The 21,554-nt window shown below is 45.0% G+C and overlaps 1 long non-coding RNA gene across 1 annotated transcript; it reads right to left on the reverse strand.

Moving 5' to 3' along the window:
- Positions 1-12,693: 12,693 nt before the first annotated feature.
- On the reverse strand, positions 12,694-21,158 carry LOC116979267. Its single transcript, XR_004413658.1, has 3 exons — positions 21,084-21,158; positions 20,222-20,329; positions 12,694-12,786 (listed from the first exon to the last, which is right to left on the reverse strand). It is a non-coding gene; the product is annotated as an uncharacterized LOC116979267 (long non-coding RNA).
- Positions 21,159-21,554: the final 396 nt, after the last annotated feature.

Genomic DNA, 21,554 nt, shown 5'->3' on the forward strand with positions numbered 1-21,554 from the left:
GGTTTGTCATCAAGACTCTACAGATATGGGGGACAAATAAATGATGAGAGGCGTAATTTGTTCAGACTGCAGACAGTTCTAAATATTCCACTGAGCAAATTGGTTCCCACTTTACGAGGTAATTCACAAATTCTCCCGAGTTTTCCCCTTGATTCAAACTCGCAGAATGTTCGTAACAGGTCCGGAGGAGTCCGTAATATATTATAAACCAGCCGTAGGTACTCGGAGCATCCTCCCGACTATTTTTATATTCCTGGACATTTTATATCAGGCTGGAAAAAACGTCCTGACTTACCTGATGCCCCGAATACCTACGGCTGGCATAACGAGCCGCTACGATATATCTTGAATTTAGTTTGGATAAAGGACTGATCTTATAGAGGTGTATAATGACCATATAGAGGTGTATAATGATCCTATAGAGGTGTACAATTAACCTATTCAGGTGTATAATGATCCTATAGAGGTGTGTAAAAGCATGACTGGAATAGATTGGGTAGATGCACAGAATCTTTTGCCCAGAGTATGTGAATCAAGTGCCAGAGGACATAGGTTTAAGGTGAAGGGGGAAAGATTTTTATAGGTACTGAAGGGTAAGATTTTCCACACAAAGTGTGGTGGGTGTATGGAACAAGCTGCCGGAAGAGATAGTTGAGGCTGGTACTATTGCAATGTTTAAGAAACATTTAGACAGGTACATGGATAGGACAGGTTAGGATGGATATGGGTCAAACACAGGCAAGGAGGACGTGTAGAAGGAACATAATTTCAATGTGCTCACAAGTAACAAATGTGAGAATAAAAAGCACAATTGACCATTGACTATAGAGTGTTTTGTGGGCAAGTTGGGCCGAATGACCCTGTTTCACACTGTATAACTGATTAAATTATGTGATGAGTAGAGCCAGGATTTTGCCATAAATTCCATGTGCCTTTTCATGCCTTTTTTTGATGATTTCAGTAAGATAATGCCTTTTTAACGATCGAGTGCCTAAATCAGCCTTTTTTGCTGTTTTAACGTAACTTACAAGAACATTTACACCACCGGGGCAAAACCTGGCTGTAAGTGGGTGTTCAGTGGTGATTGAAGAGAGGTGCATGGGAAAGGGTCCAGTCTTTGCAAACTGGAGTCATGCTTTAAGTAGGTGTGAAGTGGTGATTGGGGAGGAGTAGGTGGGGAAGGGTCCAGTCTTTGCAAACTGCAGTCAAGCTGTGAGTAGGTGTGAAGTGTTGGTTGGGGTTACCAGGGTTATAATTCTGTTTATCGAAACTGCAGTAGAACTCGTTCAGGTCGTTGGTCAGCTGACGATTGTCCAAGGAGCAAGGGGTTTTCCTCTTGTAGCTTGTGAATTCGTGCAAGCTCTTCCACACTGAAGAAGAGTCATTTGCTGAGAACTTGCACCTCAACCTCTCAGAGTACCTTTCCTTGGCAGCTCTGATTCCTCTTCTTAGCTTGTACTTGGCCTGCCTGTAGAAGTCTGCATCCCCGCTCCTGTAGGGTCTACCCTTGCAAGCATCAAAAATGCCTAAAGTCAAGTCAACACCCTGTAAAAAACTGAACGATTTGGTGAGAGTGTACGGGAGTGATATATTCTCTACAAACAACTGTGCTATGTTTTGCAATGTATGTGAGAAAACAGTGAATCATGAGAAAAAATATTTCATTTCCATGCATGTATAGACAGCTAAACACAAGTTGGTGACAGAGAAACAGAAGGTAGGAAATACACAAGGTTGTCTCCTCACAACATTTATTGCTGGCTCCAATCGCATATCTGAGTTTTCGAGTGATCTGTGCAACGCATTCATTGATGCTGCAATTCCCCTGTAGAAATTGGAAAACAAATCTCTGAGTTTTTTTAGGGAAATATACCAAGCGAGTCATCATTACGGAAAAATTATGTTGACAGCAACTTCAACATTGATGAAGTTGCATGCAACAAAATATGGATCTCAATAGACGCGATAACTGATGCTGTGGGGTGATTAGTTGCCAATGTGGTCATTGGTACTGGAGGCAGGTCAACCATCAAAGGAGTATTTCTTGACATCGGAAGTATTGGAGAAGTCAAAGAACTGAATTGTTGCTCAGTTGTTTACATCTTCACTTGCTGTACTTTGTACTTAAAGTTCCTGGCGATGTAGGTGAAGACATACAACGAAAATGTGAGAGGGTGATTTTAGCTAACAAAGATCTTGAAGAAATACAAAACCTAGCTAAAGTTCTCAAAGGTAGTTGTAATGCACAAGATATCGACATGAATGTAGAGTTTGTAGCTTGTTTCAGGTATGCATCAGTGACCTCAGCTGGGGTAGAAAGAAGTTTTTCACAATTGTAGCATACTCTGTCTGACAGGCGGCATAGTTTAACACCAGATAATTTGAAAAAATGCCGGTAGTTATGTGCAACCAGGCAACTTTGGTCATTTAATGTAGTATACCTTTATAATTATCATTTTTAACCATATTTTGGTGGTGGAAATAAATGCCTTTTTCGTGCCTTTTTTTGTAATTTTATTATGCATTTTGCCTGCCTATTTCAGAGATGTTTAGTGCCTAAACATCCTAGTGATGAGGAATAATATGAAGAGATTTGCAAAGATCATATCGGGGCTGCCGTTGAGAAACTTCTGACAGCGTGTTGCAATGTAACGCATCCCCCCAGTAATACCGACTCAATAGAGGCAGAACCAGCATCACACCTGACAATCAACAACCGATTCCCTGTATGTAAATGCACCTTGTTGTGCAATAGGCAATTAAGTTCTTACAAAGAGGATAGACACAAAATGCTGGAGAAACTCAGCGGGACGGGCAGCATCTCTGGCGAGAAGGAACGGGTGATGTTCCAGGTCGAGACCCTTCTTCAGACTGAGTCAGGGAGAGTGAAACGAAACAAAGGTAAGTAGGGGAATGGGAGAGGGGGGTTAAAGTGCTTAGCAACTGGGAGATTGCCATGGCCCAAGTGGATTGAGTACACTTACACAGTGTGTAAAGGATTATACATGATCTACATTCACAGTAGGAGCCGGGAACACAAACTGAAGCCGGTGCTTGCCCTGTGCTGCTGGTTTAGACATTTAGCAGCTGATCTGATAATAACATCAAATCGTCATTTACCAAATCATGGCTTTAGGTCTGTCTGCATTTTTTTTAATGGGCATCCCTGTATTCTAAATCGGTGACCCCTAGTTCCAGTTTCTCCCACAATGGAATCATTCTCTGCACAGTCACCTGGTCATAGAATAGAAACATAGAAAGTAGGTGCGAGAGTAGACCACCAGGTCCGTCGAGCCCGCACCGCCATTCGCTCATGGCTGAACACTAAACAGACACCCTTACCCACAAACAGTAGACACAAGACACAGAACACAAGACACTACCCTCCCCTTTATACCGCTATCACCCCTCTCCACCCCAAGAACCGCGTGATCTCCTGGGGGAGGCAAAAAACCGGATAAAAACCCAGGTCAAATTCGGGAAAAAAATCCGGGAAATTCCTCTCCGACCCCAATCCAGGCGATCGACACTTGTCCAGGAGATCACTCAGGTCTTACTATACTAACCATACCTAGGTCCATATCCCTGCCCTCTCCCCGTAGCCCCTTATCCCCTTGGCAGCTAAAAAACCATCTATTTTAGACTTAAATATATTTAACGTTTCTGCTTCCACTGCTCCCTGGGGCAGTGAATTCCATAAATTAACCACCCTCTGGGTGAAGAAGTTCTTCCTCATCTCAGTTTTAAAAGAGCCCCCCCTTATTCTGCAACTATGTCCCCTAGTTCTAGTTTCCCCGATCATTGGGAACATCCTCGGTGCATCCACCCGATCAAGGCCCCTCACGATCTTATATGTTTCAATGAGATCGCCTCTCATTCTTCTAAACTCCAAAGAGTAGAGTTCCAGCCTACTTAACCTTTCCTCATATGTCAATCCCCTCATTGCAGGAATTAATCTTGTAAACCTTCGCTGCACTGCCTCCAGGGCTAGTACATCCTTTCTTAAGTATGGACCCCAGAACTGTACACAGTATTCCAAATGTGGTCTCACTAATACTGTGTACAGCTGCAGCAAGACCTCCGTGTTTTTATACTCAATCCCCCTAGCAATAAAGGCCAAAACTCCATTGGCCTTCCTGATTGCTTGCTGCACCTGCATACTAACTTTTAGTGATTCATGTACTACTACCCCTAGATTCCTTTGCGTTGCATTACAACGCAGCTCCTCCTCATTTAGAAAATAACTTGCCCTATCATTTTTTTTCCCCAAAGTGAATGACTTCACATTTATTAGTATTAAATTTCATCTGCCAAGTTGTTGCCCACTCACCTAGCTTATCTATATCCTTTTGAAGACTCTTCCTATCCTCCTCATCCCCTACTTTTCCTCCCATTTTTGTATCGTCCGCAAATTTTGATATATTACACTTGGTTCCCTCCTCCAAATCATTTATATAAATTGTGAACAACTGGGGTCCCAGCACCGACCCTTGCGGAACCCCGCTAGTTACCGGTTGCCATCCCGAGTATGAACCATTTATCCCCACTCTCTGCTTCCTATTTGTTAGCCAATCCTCTACCCATGCTAATATATTACCCCTAATCCCATAATTTTTTATTTTTAGCAATAGTCTCTTATGTGGCACCTTGTCAAAAGCCTTTTGGAAGTCCAAGTATACCACATCCACCGGTTCCCCTTTATCCACCCGGGTTGTTACTTCCTCAAAGAATTCGAGCAGATTCGTTAAACAGGACTTCCCCTTCACAAAACCATGCTGGTTCTGTCCGATGAAGTCATGTTTATCCAAGTGCCCCGTTAGTGTTTCTTTAATAATTGTCTCTAACATTTTACCCACCACCGATGTTAGACTAACCGGTCTATAGTTACCCGCCTTCTGTTTACTTCCTTTTTTAAATATAGGTGTTACATTGGCCATTTTCCAATCCACTGGGACCGTTCCTGCCTCCAGGGAGTTTTGGAAAATTATCACCAATGCATCCACAATCCCCACCGCTATCTCCCTCAAGACCCTTGGATGTAATCCATCAGGCCCAGGGGATTTATCCTCCTTCAGTCTCATTAATTTCCCTAATACCACCTCCTTGGTGATCTTAATAGTATTTAGCTCCTCCATTCCTACCGCCCCCTGTTTATCCAGCGTTGGAATATTTTTTGTGTCTTCTATGGTGAAGACTGATACAAAATACTCGTTTAATGCCTTTACCATTTCCATGTTCCCCACCAACAACTCTCCAGTCTCACCCTCCAATGGACCAACGTTCACCTTAGCCACCCTTTTTCTTTTTATATAGCTATAAAAACTCTTACTATTAGTATTTATGTTGTTCGCTAAATTCCTTTCATAGTCTATTTTCCCCGTCTTAATTAATCTCTTAGTTATTTTTTGCTGACCTTTAAATGCTTCCCAATCCTCTACCCTCCCACTATCTCTGGCTACCTTATATGCCCTTGCCTTCAGCCGAATACTATCCTTTATAGTTTTACTGAGCCATGGCTGACTGTTCTTACCCTTACCCCTTTTTTTCTTCATAGGAATAAATTTTTCTTGAAGGTTATACAGTAGATCCTTAAACGTACACCACTGCTCATGTACCGTCTTATTCTTGAGTCTGCTATCCCAGTCAACTTTGATCAGCTCAGTCCTCATACCTTCATAATCCCCCTTATTTAGACTAAGTACCCTAGCCTGAGTTTCAACCTGCTCCCCTTCTATTTAAATATGGAATTCGACCATATTGTGGTCACTTGTTCCCAACGAGTCCCTAACTATGACATTTTTAATTAATCCTGCTTCATTACACAGGACCAGATCCAAGATTGCCTCCCCCCTTGTCGGTTCTGTGACATACTGTTCTAGGAACCCGTCTCTAATACATTCTATAAACTCTTCCTCTAGTCTACCCTGCCCAGTTTGGTTTGCCCAATTAATATGAAAATTGAAGTCCCCCATGATTACAGCAGTTCCCTTTTTACATGCGTCAACTATTTGCAGATTTATGTTCTGACTAACAGCGTCACAGCTATTTGGTGGTCTATAAATTACACCCACTAGTGTTTTTTTCCCCTTGTTATTCTCTATCTGTACCCAAGCTGTTTCACTATCCTGATCCATCAACGCAATATCCTTCCTCTCTATTGCCGTTATTCCCTCCCTTATTAAAAAGGCCACCCCTCCTCCCTTTCTTTCCTGTCTATCTTTTCTAATTGTCGAGTACCCCTCTATATTTAACTCCCAGTCCTGATCCCCTTGCAGCCATGTCTCCGTAATGGCCACGATATCATAACTATATATACTTAATTGCACCGTTAATTCATTTATCTTATTTCGAATACTCCGTGCATTTAGATAAAGCACTTTCAGATGATTTTTACTACCCTTCCTTTCCGTTTTTGCCCCTTTTACATCTAGAGCTTTATCTTCACACATTCTGGATCCTCCTGTCACATTTTGATTTTCCGTTTCCCCACTGATACCCTGCTCTATTTCCTCTACCCCTGCCGTTATTTCCCCCCTTGATACCTCCCCCCCGCTACTTAGTTTAAAGACCTCTCTACTGCCCTAGTTATATGATTTGCCAGGACCCCAGTCCCAGCACCGTTCAGGTGAAGTCCGTCCTTACAGAACAGATCCCCCCTGTCCCAGTACTGGTGCCAGTGGCCCAAGAAACCAAACCCATTTTTCCCACACCAGTCTTTGAGCCACGCATTCAGCTTTTTAATTTTACGTACCCTCGCCGATTTGGCCCGTGGCTCAGGTAGCAATCCGGAGATCAGTACCCTCGAGGTTCTGCTTTTTAATTTATTCCCTAACTGCTCAAACTCCTTCAGCAGATCCTCCTTCCTCGTCCTTCCTATGTCATTGGTCCCCACATGGACCACGACCACTGGATCCTCCCCCTCCCTCTGCAAATTTCTCTCCAGCGTCGCAGAGATATCCTTAACCCTAGCACCGGGTAGGCAACACAGCCTTCGGGACATGTTCTGCTGGCCGCAGAGAACCTTATCTACCCCCCGAATAATACTATCCCCTATCACAACGGCATTTCTTCTAACTCCCCCCTCTTGAATGGCCCCCTGATCCACGGTGCTGCAGCCAGGTTGCTCATCCCTCCCACAGCCCCTGATCCCGTCCTCACATTGAGTAAGAGCCTCGGTCATGCTCGTCAGGGACAAGGGCTGTGGCTCCTGCCGCATCTCCTCCTGGTTCCCCCTACCTGCCTCGCTTATGGCCACACCTTCCTTTCCTTGCTCACTAACTACTGAATTAGTTAAACTGGTCGGTGTGACCATCCCCTGGCACAAAACATCCAGGTAACACTCCCCCTCCCTGATGTACCGCAGCGTATGAAGTTGGGTCTCCAGCTCATCAATGCGGAGCTCGAGTTCCGCTAGCCTCAAACACTTACTGCAGCTGTAGGGATCATCTACATCAATGGTGTCGACAAATTCCCACATCTCACAGTATTGGCACATCTCCTGGCCGCCCATCTTATATAAGTAATTAACTGGTCCTATTTAAGAATCCCCTACCCGGATTACTGTATTGATACACCCCTTATTTATATAATCCTACCTCCTATAAATGGGAAAGTACTCACCCCAGCCGTAAATTACCTACTGGTTTGGCTGTCTAGTGGTAATTCCGTCCGCTCTTCCTGTCTGGTCCACTGCTCCCTTGCAGTGCGTGGCAAACCTCTTAGCCTCTGTTAGCCTCTCGAGCCACGACTCCGTCCTTCCTCCCTCGGCGATAGCCCGGGCCGCACCTGTGGCACCGCGGTCGTGACGTCCCTTCCGTTCCTGCAGAGCCTTCCTGTCCTGGGCGGAGTCACAGAACTCTGTGTGAGTATATTCTCCAAAATCAGCTCCACTTTCTCACATTGATGCTGCAGTGGATGCAATGATCGACTGTTCGACCTTTCACAGATTCATCCAGGCAAACAGCACGGAAATAGACCCTTCCGACCAAGATCACCCAACTACACTAGTCAACCTGCCCGCGTTTGGCCCAAATCCCTCTCAACCTTTCCTATTCATGTACCTGTTCAAATATATTTTAAATTCTGTCATGGTACTTGGCTCAAGTACCTCCTCTGGCAGCTCGTTTCAGATACCCAGCAACATCTCTGTGTATTTGCTTAAAAAACAACCTGTCCTGTCCAATATGACCCAAGCACACGTTCCCTAAGCTCCTTCCAATTAGAGCTGCATCTAGAACGGAACAGTGAATAAGAAAGTCCCTTAGAGGGCAAATGCCACACAACCAGGCAGCATTAAAGTACTCACCCATCGCCATTAGAGCATATCCAGCTTCCGAACAATGTATAGATTGTCACCAAATATAAATGAGTAAAACAAATAAGGTGCAACAATAAATTATCTTTCTCGTCCAGGGAATTATAGACCAGTTCGTCTGCCATCGGTGGTGGGGAAGATGCTGGAGTCAATTAGTAAAGAAGTAATAATGCCGCATTTGGATAGCAGTAAAAGATTGGTCCAAGTCAGCATGGATTTATGAAGCGGAAATCCTGCTTAACTAATCTTCTGGAATTTTTTGAGGATGTGACAAGTAAAATGGATGAAGGAGAGCCAGTGGATGGATTGTATCAGGACTTTCAGAAAGCCTTTGATAAGGTCCCATACAGGAGATTAGTGGGCAAAATGAAAGCACATGGCATTGGGGGTAGGGTATTGGCATGGATAGAGAATTGGTTGGCAGACAGGAAACAAAGAGTAGGAATAAACGGGTCACTGTCAGAATGGCAGGCAGTGGCGAGTGGAGTGAGGCAACGCTGGCCTCAACTATTTACAATATATATTAATGATTTAGATGATGGAATTAAAAGTAACACTAGCATATTTGCAGATGACACAAAGCTGGGTGGGCAGTGTGAACTGCGAAGATAGCATCTTATCATACATGTTATTCAACTATTACATTCACTGTTTCTCGGGCCTTCTATCTCGGAGCTGGGCCCGTCAGGTAAAGACCTCTTGCACCTGAGAAGATCCAGGACACAGGAATGTCCCATTGTCGCTTCCCTGCACACAATGTGCATTTGTGTGATTTAAAGTCCTGTAAAACCCCACTGTTTATTACATTAACACAATGTATCAAACACACAATATAAAGGTGGTTCAGTCACAAGTGGATTGTCTTTATTTTCATTCATAAATATCTCCAACTGGCCAACCCTCCATTATTAAGCAGAAACCTCTTAGTCTTGCACATACACGTCATCATATTACAAAAAATATTAAATATAATTTAAAATGCATATAAAGAGAATCTAATGGAATGAACTACGGAAGCTGTTGAAACAGATTAGGGAAGCTAGGTTTTGATTTAGCTATATTTTTATTGATGGCGTGGAGACTGAGATACAGCGAAAAGCTTTCAACGTATGTTGTTCAATCAGATCAGACAATGCTCTAAATTAATACAACCTTGTTAAACACAAGTACAATAGGCAGATCAAAGATGGAAGTTACAGAGTGGCGAACACTGTTCTCAGCATTGCAGCGCACCATTCCCTCAACTAAGTCCAATGTCCATAATCATAATCACAAATTATTAGCCAAATATTAGCTCTACTGCAAATAGGAGGAATTTGGTTTGCCACGCAGTCATAACAAAAAAGCAACAAGACACACGACTACATAAACATTGACATAAACATCCACCACAGCGGCTGCTCCACCTTCCCCACTGTGATGGAAGGCAATAAAGTCTTATATTCTTTCCTCCTGCGGTCGGGACAGTCAAACTATCCGCAACCGATGATCAAGCTCCCACATCGGGGCGGTCTAAGGCCCCACATCAGGGCGGTCGAAACTCCTGCGGCTGAGAGAACCCGAAATTGGTCGCTAACCAGGGGCAGCGAGTTTCACGATGTTAAAGTCCGCAGGTTGGAGCAACAAAGGCCGACCCCTGGCAAAGGGATCACCCGCTCCGAGATGTTAACGTCCACAGGCTCCACAGTTTTGGAGCTCTAGAACAAGAGGCCGCCAGCTCCACGATGTTAGGCCGCAGTGCAGACGGAGATACGACATGGAATAAGTTGCATCTCCGTCGTGTAAAGAGAAGAAAACGTTCCCCCTCCCCCCCCACCCCCACATACTACAAAACTAAATATAAACTAAAACATACACTTATGGGGTGGAGATGAGTGGACAGTACCCAAGCTTATTGGAGGACCGTTCTGAAATAAAACGTTGATGCTGGTTGCTATTCGCAGGCATTGTGCTCTCTAAACAGAATCAATGGTGGGGAGTGTGGTCTGTTTGATGGATTGGTGATAACTACATGCCAGCAATTTCTTGCAGTCTTGGGCACAGCTGATCCACGACAGATCCTTGGTAACATTAACACAAAGGAAGTTGAAGCTCTCAACCATTTGCAGACTTTTAGGAGTCTTTTAAATCCAGATATTTCTGGTGAACAGACAGATGGAGTTTAAATCCCGGAAGTGTAATGGACTTTGGGAAGTAGAACATCAAATCAAATCAACCTTTATTGTCATCTTGCAAAGCAACAGTTGTACAGTGCAAAATGAGAAGACGTTTCCCAGGGAATACCGGAGCATCGCACATGAAACTTAAAACATTTCACACATAATAACAATAAAAACAATCCAGTCCCTGATGAAACAGTATAAATAGTTAAAAGCAGGTAAAACAACAACATTAAAATACAGTAAAACCAATCATTAAAATGTCCAGGGCAGCTGATTTGAGTGGCCAGTGCCAGAGTTATTAAAATGTCAGTGCAAAGCCGCAGAATCAGGTGACTGTGAGAACAGAGTGACTGTTTAGCAGCCTCACAGCCTGTGGCAGGAAACTGTTTAGCAGTCGTGTAGTCCGGGCTTTGATGCTACGGTATCTCTTGCCTGATGGCAGGAGATCCAGGTGTATGTGGAGGGGGTGCAGTTTGTCCTTAGCTATTCTCAGAGCTTTTTTCAGACAGCGGCTCTGGAACAGTTCTTGCACCGAGGGTCAGGAGAATGTACACAATTAATTAAAAGAACCTTGACAGCATCATGTACAGATGGATATTGGGATCCAAGTCCATAACTCCCTGGCTGTGGCAACACTAGATAAAGTGAGAAATAAGGCATGGAGCATTCTTGCCTTCATTGGGCATTGAATATAAGAGTCAAGCAGTCATGTTGCATCTTCATAAAAGGTGCATCTGTTGTATTCTATGGAGATCTGGTCACCTCATTTCAGTAAGAATGTACAAGCTTTGGAAAGGAAGAAAATGATGTCCATAATGAAGCACAGATTAGGGGTTAATTGCTGTGAGGAGAGGTTGGACACATTTGGATTATTGCCTCTGGAGAGGCGAAGGCTGAGGGGAGACCTAATAGAACTATATCTAATTATGAGAGGCATGGATAGGGTAGACTGGCTGAACAGTTTCCCCCAAGGTCAGAGGTCAGTACTTAAAGGAAAAGAGGAGGGAGGGATACATCACAGATGTGCGGGCAAGTTTTACACACATGGTGTGGTGGGCCCATGCAACCTGCTGCCGAGGGTTCTGGTGGAAATATTTACATTGGTGGCATTTAGGAGGCATTTGGATAGACAAATGAATACGCAGTGAATAAAGGAATATGGATCACTTGCAGGCAGAGGGTATTACATTAGATTTGGCATCATGATCATGTTCGGCAAAGATATTGCTGCTGTACTCTGCTATTCTATGTTCTATTCCCACATGCCAGGTGTTGGTGAAATGGTGCTTCCTATTGATCCATCGGCTGTGGGCTGTGCTCAAATGAAGATTGCCGATGACACGATGACTGTAGGATTGAGGAGTTCCGGGGCCCTTCCTGCTTTTGTGGTCTATGCTCTGTGGGCAAGCAGATGATAGATAGGTTAATAATGCTTTGATAACGGCTTGATCGCGGATGTAACATTAGTATGCGCTAAGTATACACACAGCACTTTAATTTAGATAAGCGATATAGCATGGAAACATCCCTTTAGCCCACCAGGTACACGCCTACCATGGCACCAGTTCCCGTTAGCTTTCCCATGAGTTCTATAGTATACCACTTAGAAACATAGAAAATAGGTGCAGGATTAGGCCATTCGGCCCTTCGAGCCTGCACCGCCATTCGATATGATCATGGCTGATCATCCAACTCAGTATCCCATCCCTGCCTTCATCTCCATACCCCCTGATCTCTTTAGCCACAAGGGCCACATCTAACTCCCTCTTGAATATAGCCAATGAACTGGCCTCAACTACCTTCTGTGGCAGAGAATTCCACAGATTCACCACTCTCTGTGTAAAAAATGATTTTCTCATCTCGGTCCTAAAATACTTCCTTCTTAACCTTAAACTGTGACCCCTAGTTCTGGACTTGTTCATTCACACCCACACATTAGGGGCAAATACACATAGGCCAAATATTCTACAAATCCACGTGCCTTTGGTCTGTGGGTGGAAACCCGAGAACCTGCACAGAGCCCACGCGGTCGCAGGGAAAATGTGCAAACTCCATACAGACAGCATCCAAGGTCAGGATCGAACCCTGGCCTCTGACACTAATTCAGCTCACCGCTTCGTCACATTGTCGCCCATTGAATGAAGAGCCTGGTTCTCATTGCCTGAAAGAATGTGAGGAAGGAAATGGCATTGCTTCAGCTCACCTAGATGCAGCGATCCCTGTGGGCACTTTCACTCAACGTTGACACGTTATCTCCACGCTCGTCACTGCCCACACTTTTTACATCATCGTCGCTGTCATGAAATGAATCTGGAAGTGGGGAAAGTGATGTTCACTGAATGTGACAATTCAACATCACTTTACATCTGAATGTTGACACGTGTCAACTCGCCTTGACTTCTTTAGAAGGTTCCACATGTCCCCAACAACTCTTTCCAATGTCTACAGATGCGCCGAGCAAAGCATTTTACCGGGATGTATCACAGCTTGGTTTGGGAACAGCTCCACCAAAGACAGCAAGAAATTGCAGCGAATTGTGGACGCAGCCCAGACCATGACACAAACCAACCTCCCTTCCATTATAGACAATAGGTGCAGGAGCAGGCCATTCGGCCCTTCGAGCCAGCACTGCCATTCAATGGCTGACCATCCCCAATCAGTATCCAGTTCCTGCCTTCTCCCCGTATCCCCTGACTCCGCTATCTTTACGAGCCAGCAGCTTAATGAAGGACCATGGCCACTCCCTTCTCCCCTCTCCCCTCTCCCCTCTCCCCTCCTGCCCTCTCCCCTCTCCCATCGGGCAAAAGGTTTAGAAATGTGATACCCACACCTCCAGATTCAGGGACAGTTTCTTCCCAGCTGTTATCAGACAAGTGAACAATCCAACCACAACTAGAGCGCAGTCCTGAACTAGTTTCTACCTCATTTGTGACCCTCGGATTATTTTAGATGGCACTTCACTAGACTTTATCTTGCACTGAACCTTATTCCCTGATCATGTTTCTGTACACTGTGAAAGGTTCGATTGTAATCATGAATTGTCTTTCCACTGAGTGGTTAGCACGCAACAAAACCTTTTCACAGTACCTCGATACACATGACAGACAGCTTATTTTCCTCTTTAAATTCACACCCCCTATTGCCTCATCCAACGAAGCGCATTTTGTCTAAAGTTCGGCGCCTTGAGGCGGTCAGAGAGCGCGTCGCAAGTAAAATGTTATTTAATTCTATTGCTTACAAGAGTCAGTCTTGCTTCACTTTCCAACACTATACGACCTACTTGTATTAATCCCACAAGCGTATGCTGAGGTAATTAATATTTTTGCCAGTGGGGGCATAATTTCAAAGATTAAAGTTGCCAAACAAAGAAATAAAATTCCGATCATGTGTTAATAAAACAACCAGTCACTGTTTTCGCTCTTCATTTTAATGATGAACAACATGTCAAACATAACTAAATGTGTTGCTTGTGCAATGGATATTTTGCACATTGAAGCAGATCACGTGGCCACCTTGGTCCCAGTAACAATATCAGAACTGCTGTAGCTTTGGGAGCAACAACAGCAGCAGCACCAGCAGGAGGAGATTAGCAAGATATACGACTGATTGGCTCTAGCCCAAGTGGGAGGAGAGAAGTGAGTCAGTGCTGGGAAAACAGTTGAAAACTGAGGAATTTGGTTTGTAAATTGGTAAATCAGGCAATTTATCAGTCAATTTAAGTAAGACTGCTCTTAGGGAGCGGCAGTGAGTGAAGTGCCCTGTGAGAAAAGTGTGAGTCTTTGGCTCGAGAGGCTTCGGAGAGGAGACTACACAAAACACTGCAGAGGGAGAGACGAAAGAAGGAGATGTCAGGCAAGCTGATTCAGTGTGATGCTTGCAGTATGTGGGAGGTCAAGGACACCGCTGGTACCTCTGGCTGCTACAAATGCGAAAAGTGCATCCAGGTAGAGCTCCTGAAGGGCCGTGTTGGGGAACTGGAGAAGCAAGTGGATGACCTCCGGTTCGTCCGAGAAACTGAGTCGTTCCTCGACAAGTCCTACAGTACGATTGTTACACCTAAGGTACTGGAAGAGAGAAGGTGGGAGACAGTGAGAACGGGAGGGAAGCATGGAATGCCAACGTCCCCGGGGGTTGTACCTCTTGTGAACAGGTTCACCCACTTAGAAGCTGTCGGGACAGAAGAGGTGTTTACACTGGGCGGCGGACTGGCTTGTGATGCGAATAGGGCTGTTGAGCCAAAACCAAAAAGGCCTAAGGCAGGCAACGCCATTGTAGTAGGAGACTCCATTGTGAGAGGTACGGACAGGGGTTTCTGCGGCAACAGACGGGATGCGAGGATGGTGTGCTGCCTTCGTGGTGCCAGGATCCAGGATGTCACGGACAGAGTGCAGAAAATCCTCAAGGGCGAAGGTGAACATCCGGAAGTGGTAGTGCATGTCGGCACAAACGATGTCGGAAAGAAGGGGATGAATAGCAGGACCTCCAGGGTTGTTATCTCCGGTTTGCTTCCAGTTCCTCGTGCTGGCGAGAGCAGGAACAGGGAGATACGGGACCTGAACGTGTGGCTGAGGAACTGGTGCACGGGCAGGGATTTAGATTCTTAGATCACTGGGATCTGTTTTGGGGTAAGGGGGAACTGTACAAAAGGGACGGATTGCATCTTAACAGGTGTGGGACCAGCATTCTGGCAGGCAGGTTTGCCACTGCTACACGGGTGGTTTTAAACTGAATAAGGGGGGTGGGGTGTCGAATGGGCTAGTGGAGGATGGAGTTAAAGGGAAAGGGTTTCTTAAATGTGTGAGCGTAGAGACAGAGGGGTGTAAAATGAGGGTAGAAGCAATAGGTAGCAAGGTGAAAAGTAAAAGTGGCAGGCCGGAAAATCCAGGGCAAAAATCAAAAAGGGCCACTTTTCAACAAAATTGTATAAGGGGTAAGAGTGTTGTAAAAACAAGCCTGAAGGCTTTGTGTCTCAATGCAAGGAGCATTCGTAATAAGGTGGATGAGTTGAATGTGCAGATAGCTATTAATGACTATGATATAGTTGGGATCACGGAGACATGGCTCCAGGGTGACCAAGGCTGGGAGCTGAACATCCAGGGATATTCAATATTCAGGAGGGATAGACAGAAAGGAAAAGGAGGTGGGGTAGCGTTGCTGATTAGAGAGGAGATTAACGCAATGGAAAGGAAGGACATTAGTTTGCAGGATGTGGAATCGGTATGGGTAGAGCTGCGAAACACTAAGGGGCAGAAAACGCTGGTGGGTGTTGTGTACAGGCCACCTAACAGTAGTAGTGAAGTTGGAGATGGTATCAAACAGGAAATTAGAAATGCGTGCGACAAAGGCAAAACCGTTATAATGGGTGACTTCAATCTACATATAGATTGGGTGAATCAAATTGGCAGGGGTGCTGAGGAAGAGGATTTTTTGGAATGTATGCGGGATAGTTATCTAAATCAACATGTAGAGGAACCAACGAGAGAGCAGGCTATTTTAGACTGGGTATTGAGTAATGAGGAAGGGTTAGTTAGCAGTCTTGTTGTACGTGCCCCCTTGGGCAAGAGTGACCATAATATGGTTGAGTTCTTCATTAGGATGGAGAGTGACATTGTTAATTCAGAAACAATGGTTCTGAACTTAAAGAAAGGTAACTTTGAGGGTATGAGACGTGAATTGGCCAAGATTGACTGGCAATTAATTCTAAAAGGGTTGACGGTGGATATGCAATGGAAGACATTTAAAGACTGCATGGATGAACTACAAAAATTGTTCATCCCAGTTTGGCAAAAGAATAAATCAGGGAAGGTAGTGCATCCGTGGATAACAAGGGAAATCAGGGATAGTATCAAAGCGAAGGATGATGCGTACAAATTAGCCAGAAAAAGCAGCATACCGGAGGACTGGGAGAAATTCAGAGACCAGCAGAGGAGGACAAAGGGCTTAATTAGGAAAGGAAAAATAGATTATGAAAGAAAACTGTCAGGGAACATAAAAACTGACTGCAAAAGTTTTTATAGATATGTGAAAAGAAAGAGATTAGTTAAAACAAATGTAGGTCCCTTGCAGTCAGAAACGGGTGAGTTGATCATGGGGAACAAGGATATGGCGGACCAATTGAATAACTACTTTGGTTCCGTCTTCACTAAGGAAGACATAAATAATCTGCCGGAAATAGCAGGGGACCGCGGATCAAAGGAGTTGGAGGAATTGAGTGAAATCCAGGTTAGCCGGGAAGTGGTGTTGGGTAAATTAAATGGATTAAAGGCCGATAAATCCCCAGGGCCAGATAGGCTGCATCCCAGAGTACTTAAGGAAGTAGCTCCAGAAATAGTGGATGCATTAGTAATAATCTTTCAAAACTCTTTAGATTCTGGAGTAGTTCCTGAGGATTGGCGGGTAGCAAACGTAACCCCACTTTTTAAGAAGGGAGGGAGAGAGAAAACGGGGAATTACAGACCAGTTAGTCTAACATCGGTAGTGGGGAAACTGCTAGAGTCAGTTATTAAAGATGGGATAGCAGCACATTTGGAAAGTGGTGAAATCATTGGACAAAGTCAGCATGGATTTACAAAAGGTAAATCATGTCTGACGAATCTTATAGAATTTTTCGAGGATGTAACTAGTAGCATGGATAGGGGAGAACCAGTGGATGTGGTGTATTGGACTTCCAGAAGGCTTTCGACAAGGTCCCACATAAGAGATTAGTTTACGAACTTAAAGCACACGGCATTGGGGCTTCAGTATTGATGTGGATAGAGAACTGGTTGGCAAACAGGAAGCAAAGAGTAGGAGTAAACGGGTCCTTTTCAGAATGGCAGGCAGTGACTAGTGGGGTACCGCAAGGCTCAGTGCTGGGACCCCAGCTATTTACAATATATATTAATGATCTGGATGAGGGAATTGAAGGCAATATCTCCAAGTTTGCGGATGACACTAAGCTGGTGGGCAGTGTTAGCTGTGAGGAGGATGCTAGGAGACTGCAAGGTGACTTGGATAGGCTGGGTGAGTGGGCAAATGTTTGGCAGATGCAGTATAATGTGGATAAATGTGAGGTTATCCATTTTGGTGGCAGAAACAGGAAAGCAGACTATTATCTAAATGGTGGCCGACTAGGAAAAGGGGAGATGCAGCGAGACCTGGGTGTCATGGTACACCAGTCATTGAAAGTGGGCATGCAGGTGCAGCAGGCAGTGAAGAAAGCAAATGGTATGTTAGCTTTCATAGCAAAAGGATTTGAGTATAGGAGCAGGGAGGTTCTACTGCAGTTGTACAGGGTCTTGGTGAGACCACACCTGGAGTATTGCGTACAGTTTTGGTCTCCAAATCTGAGGAAGGACATTATTGCCATAGAGGGAGTGCAGAGAAGGTTCACCAGACTGATTCCTGGGATGTCAGGACTGTCTTATGAAGAAAGACTGGATAGACTTGGTTTATACTCTCTAGAATTTAGGAGATTGAGAGGGGATCTTATAGAAACTTACAAAATTCTTAAGGGGTTGGACAGGCTAGATGCAGGAAGATTGCTCCCGATGTTGGGGAAGTCCAGGACAAGGGGTCACAGCTTAAGGATAAGGGGGAAATCCTTTAAAACCGAGATGAGAAGAACTTTTTTCACACAGAGAGTGGTGAATCTCTGGAACTCCCTGCCACAGAGGGTAGTCGAGGCCAGTTCATTGGCTATATTTAAGAGGGAGTTAGATGTGGCCCTTGTGGCTAAGGGGATCAGAGGGTATGGAGAGAAGGCAGGTACGGGATACTGAGTTGGATGATCAGCCATGATCATATTGAATGGCGGTGCAGGCTCGAAGGGCCGAATGGCCTACTCCTGCACCTAATTTCTATGTTTCTATGTTTATTTCGGAATTTGTTCACTCATAGATTCTTGATTAGTGAAAGTGACAGGGGTTGTGGGGAAACGGCAGGAGAATGGGGTTGAGAGGGAAAGATGGATAATCCATGATTGAATGGCGGAGTAGCCTTGTGGGCCGAATGGCCTAATTCTGCTTCTAGAACTTATGACATTGTGACCGACCGCATTCTGGAAACTTAAATGTAGACACAAAATGCTGGAGAAGGAATGGGTGACGTTTCGGGTCGAGGGTCTAAAGAAGGGTCACCCATTCCTTCTCTCCAAAGATGCTGCCTGTCACTCTGAATTACTCCAGAATTTTGTGTCTATAATAGAAAAATAGATGCAGGAGTAGGCCATTCGGCCCATCGAGCCAGCAGCACAATTCAATATGATCATGGCTGATCATCTAAAATCAGTACCCCGTTCCTTGATTCCTTTAGCCGAGAGCTAAATCTAACTCTCTATTGAAAACATCCAGTGAATTGGCCTCCGTTGCTCACAACCCTCTGGGTGAAAAGGTTGTTCCTCATCTCCCCTTACTCTTAAACCACGTCTTCTGGTACTGGGCTCCGCCAACATGGGGAACAACTTCTCTGCATCCAACCTATCAAATTCCTTAAGCATTTTATATGTTTCTTTAAGATCCCCTCGCATTCTTCAAATTATCACTGAATACAAGCCCAGTCGACCATTCTATCATCATGTGTCAGTCAGTTAATTTAATGAAGGACATCCTTGTGATTGAGACTGCAGCGTAGGTTCACGAGATTGTCGTGTCATATGAGGAAAGATTGAAAAGACTAAGCTTGTATTCATTGGAGTTTACAATGATAGGTGGGGGGGGGGGGGGGGGGGGGGGGGGGAGGATCTTATAGAAGCATATAAAATTATAAAAGGACTGGATAAGCTAGATGCAGGAAAAATGTTCCCAATGTTGGGCGAGTCCAGAACCAGGAGCCACAGTCTTAGAATAAAGGGGAGTCCATTTAAGACTGAGGTGAGAACACACTTTTTCACCCAGAGAGTTGAGAATTTGTGGAGTTCCCTGCCACAGAGGGCAGTGGAGGCCAAGTCACTGGATGGATTTAAGAGAGTTAGATAGAGCTCTCGGGTCTAGTGGAGTCAAGGGATGTGGGGAGAAGGCAGGCACGGGTTATTGATAGGGGACGATCAGCCATGATCACAATGAGTGGCGGAGCTGGCTCGAAGGGCCGAATGGCCTCCTCTTGCACCTATTCTCTATATTTCTATGTTTCTGTGTTTTGGAAACTTAAAGGTAAACACAAAATGCTGGAGTAACTCAGCGGGACAGGCAGCATCTCTGGAGAGGAATGTGTGACGTTTCGGGTCGAGAGACTGAAGAAGGGTCTAAACCCGAAACGTCACCCATTCCTTCTCTCCAGAGATGCTGCCTGTCCCGCTGAGTTACTCCAGCATATTGTGTCTATCTTAATTTAAAGCAGCATATGCGGTTCTTTCCTACAGATTGTGGAAACTTACTCACGCGGGGAACCCAGTATTGATAGATGGTTGCAGACCCAAAACAATAACATCACAACAGGGTGAATAGTCCACACATGGGGTGGTCATCTCAGCTAATCTGTCTCTTATTTACGTGGTCGCACGTTAATGCGAGTCTGTATGTAGCTGTGAGGATGCGCGTGACAGTTTCCACACGAGAGAATCTCCTTTGCCCAGAGTGAAGAATCCTAGAACCATTGCAAGTCTGTCAGCCCGTACCACGCTCTGACATAAACGCTTTTCGTCCAGTCCGCTTCCTCAAAATAGCGATGGGATTGTCCTCCATGTCCCGTTAGTACAGCAACAATTACAATGGTCAATGAGGAGATGATGTAGCTGTGCAGTACAGACAGTATCAAATAGAAAACGAACCTGAACCATCGGTTGGGACAATGTGTTCTCCACGTGGAATATCCTCAATCTCTTCATATACAGCTTGGTACATATCAGCGCGGGAATCCCATGGGCCAATGGCAACGCCTGTAAGAGAGCGGACGCGGTGATTACAATCTGTGTTATATGATACATGTTTATCATCTCATGGTCTGAGTATGATTTGAAATCATGGCGAAGGTGAAGTATAATCTTTAGATCGGTTCAATATGAAACGGTGTTCCGGTGAGCGCGATGTGCGCGCCTCAATTTCCCCTCAACCCCTCGAGGCTTTGGGAACAATGTTTATAGGTCGTTTGGCAACAGTAAAAACGCAAGACAATAGACGATAGACAATAGGTGCAGGAGTAGGCCATTCGGCCCTTCGAGCCAGCACCGCCATTCAATGTGATCATGGCTGATCACCCCCAATCAGTACTCCGTTCCTGCCTTGCCCCCATATCCCCTGACTCCACTTTAAGAGTTTTATGCAGCTCTCTCTTGAAAGTATCCAGAGAACTGGCCTCCACTCTGGAGAATTCCACAGACTCTGTGAGAAAAAGACTTTCCTCATCTCCGTTCTAAATGGCTTACCCCTTATTCTTAAACTGTGGCCCCTGGTTCTCGACTCCCCCAACATCGGGAACAAGGCACGTTATTTGAAGCTAACTTTGGTGGAATTTAACGGGGCTTTTTGTGTTGAGGTGGGAGCGTGGGTTTCACGGTGCTCTGGCCAATAACAACTACTCAATTTCAATATCGGTCAAATATTGCGCGCACAGCATTGAACGCGGGGATGAGGTTGCGGAAGAATATACTCGTGACCGGGTGCAGCGGCGCAACATGACGGATAACGCCTCACCTCTTCTTGCTTGCTTCCTCCGCGTTACCAGGTACAAGGCGCCGAACCCAGAGACGAACAGAACCCCCAACACAACACAGGCCATCACGGGAATGGTGAAGATCTTTCGTCCCTTTTCACAATAATAATGTGACAGACCATCGTAAGACAAACGCAGTCGGGTTGTTCTATCCAGACAGTTAGAGCATTCATCAGTCGAGTGGCCCGTCGAAGAGAGAGTGGGTACGCAGTCATAATGAGATGAATGAAATCAGTTTTGAAAATATCGGTGGGGAGCAGAGATAACGTTTTTTTCCCCCTGAGAAAGCGAGATATCTAAAGAAACGGGCCTTTGATTAGTTGAGGAAGAGACAGAGCAGCCAATGTAAGGAAGGGAGGTTTAACGAGGCATCCTATTGGGAGTGGCCGTGGAGAGGTGAAGTGCTATGTTGATGCCGGATGTACAACTGAACCGCCTGTACATCGGGCCGT

This window comes from Amblyraja radiata, chromosome 12, assembly GCF_010909765.2.
Source record: "Amblyraja radiata isolate CabotCenter1 chromosome 12, sAmbRad1.1.pri, whole genome shotgun sequence".
In the NCBI taxonomy this organism is placed as follows: domain Eukaryota; kingdom Metazoa; phylum Chordata; class Chondrichthyes; order Rajiformes; family Rajidae; genus Amblyraja; species Amblyraja radiata.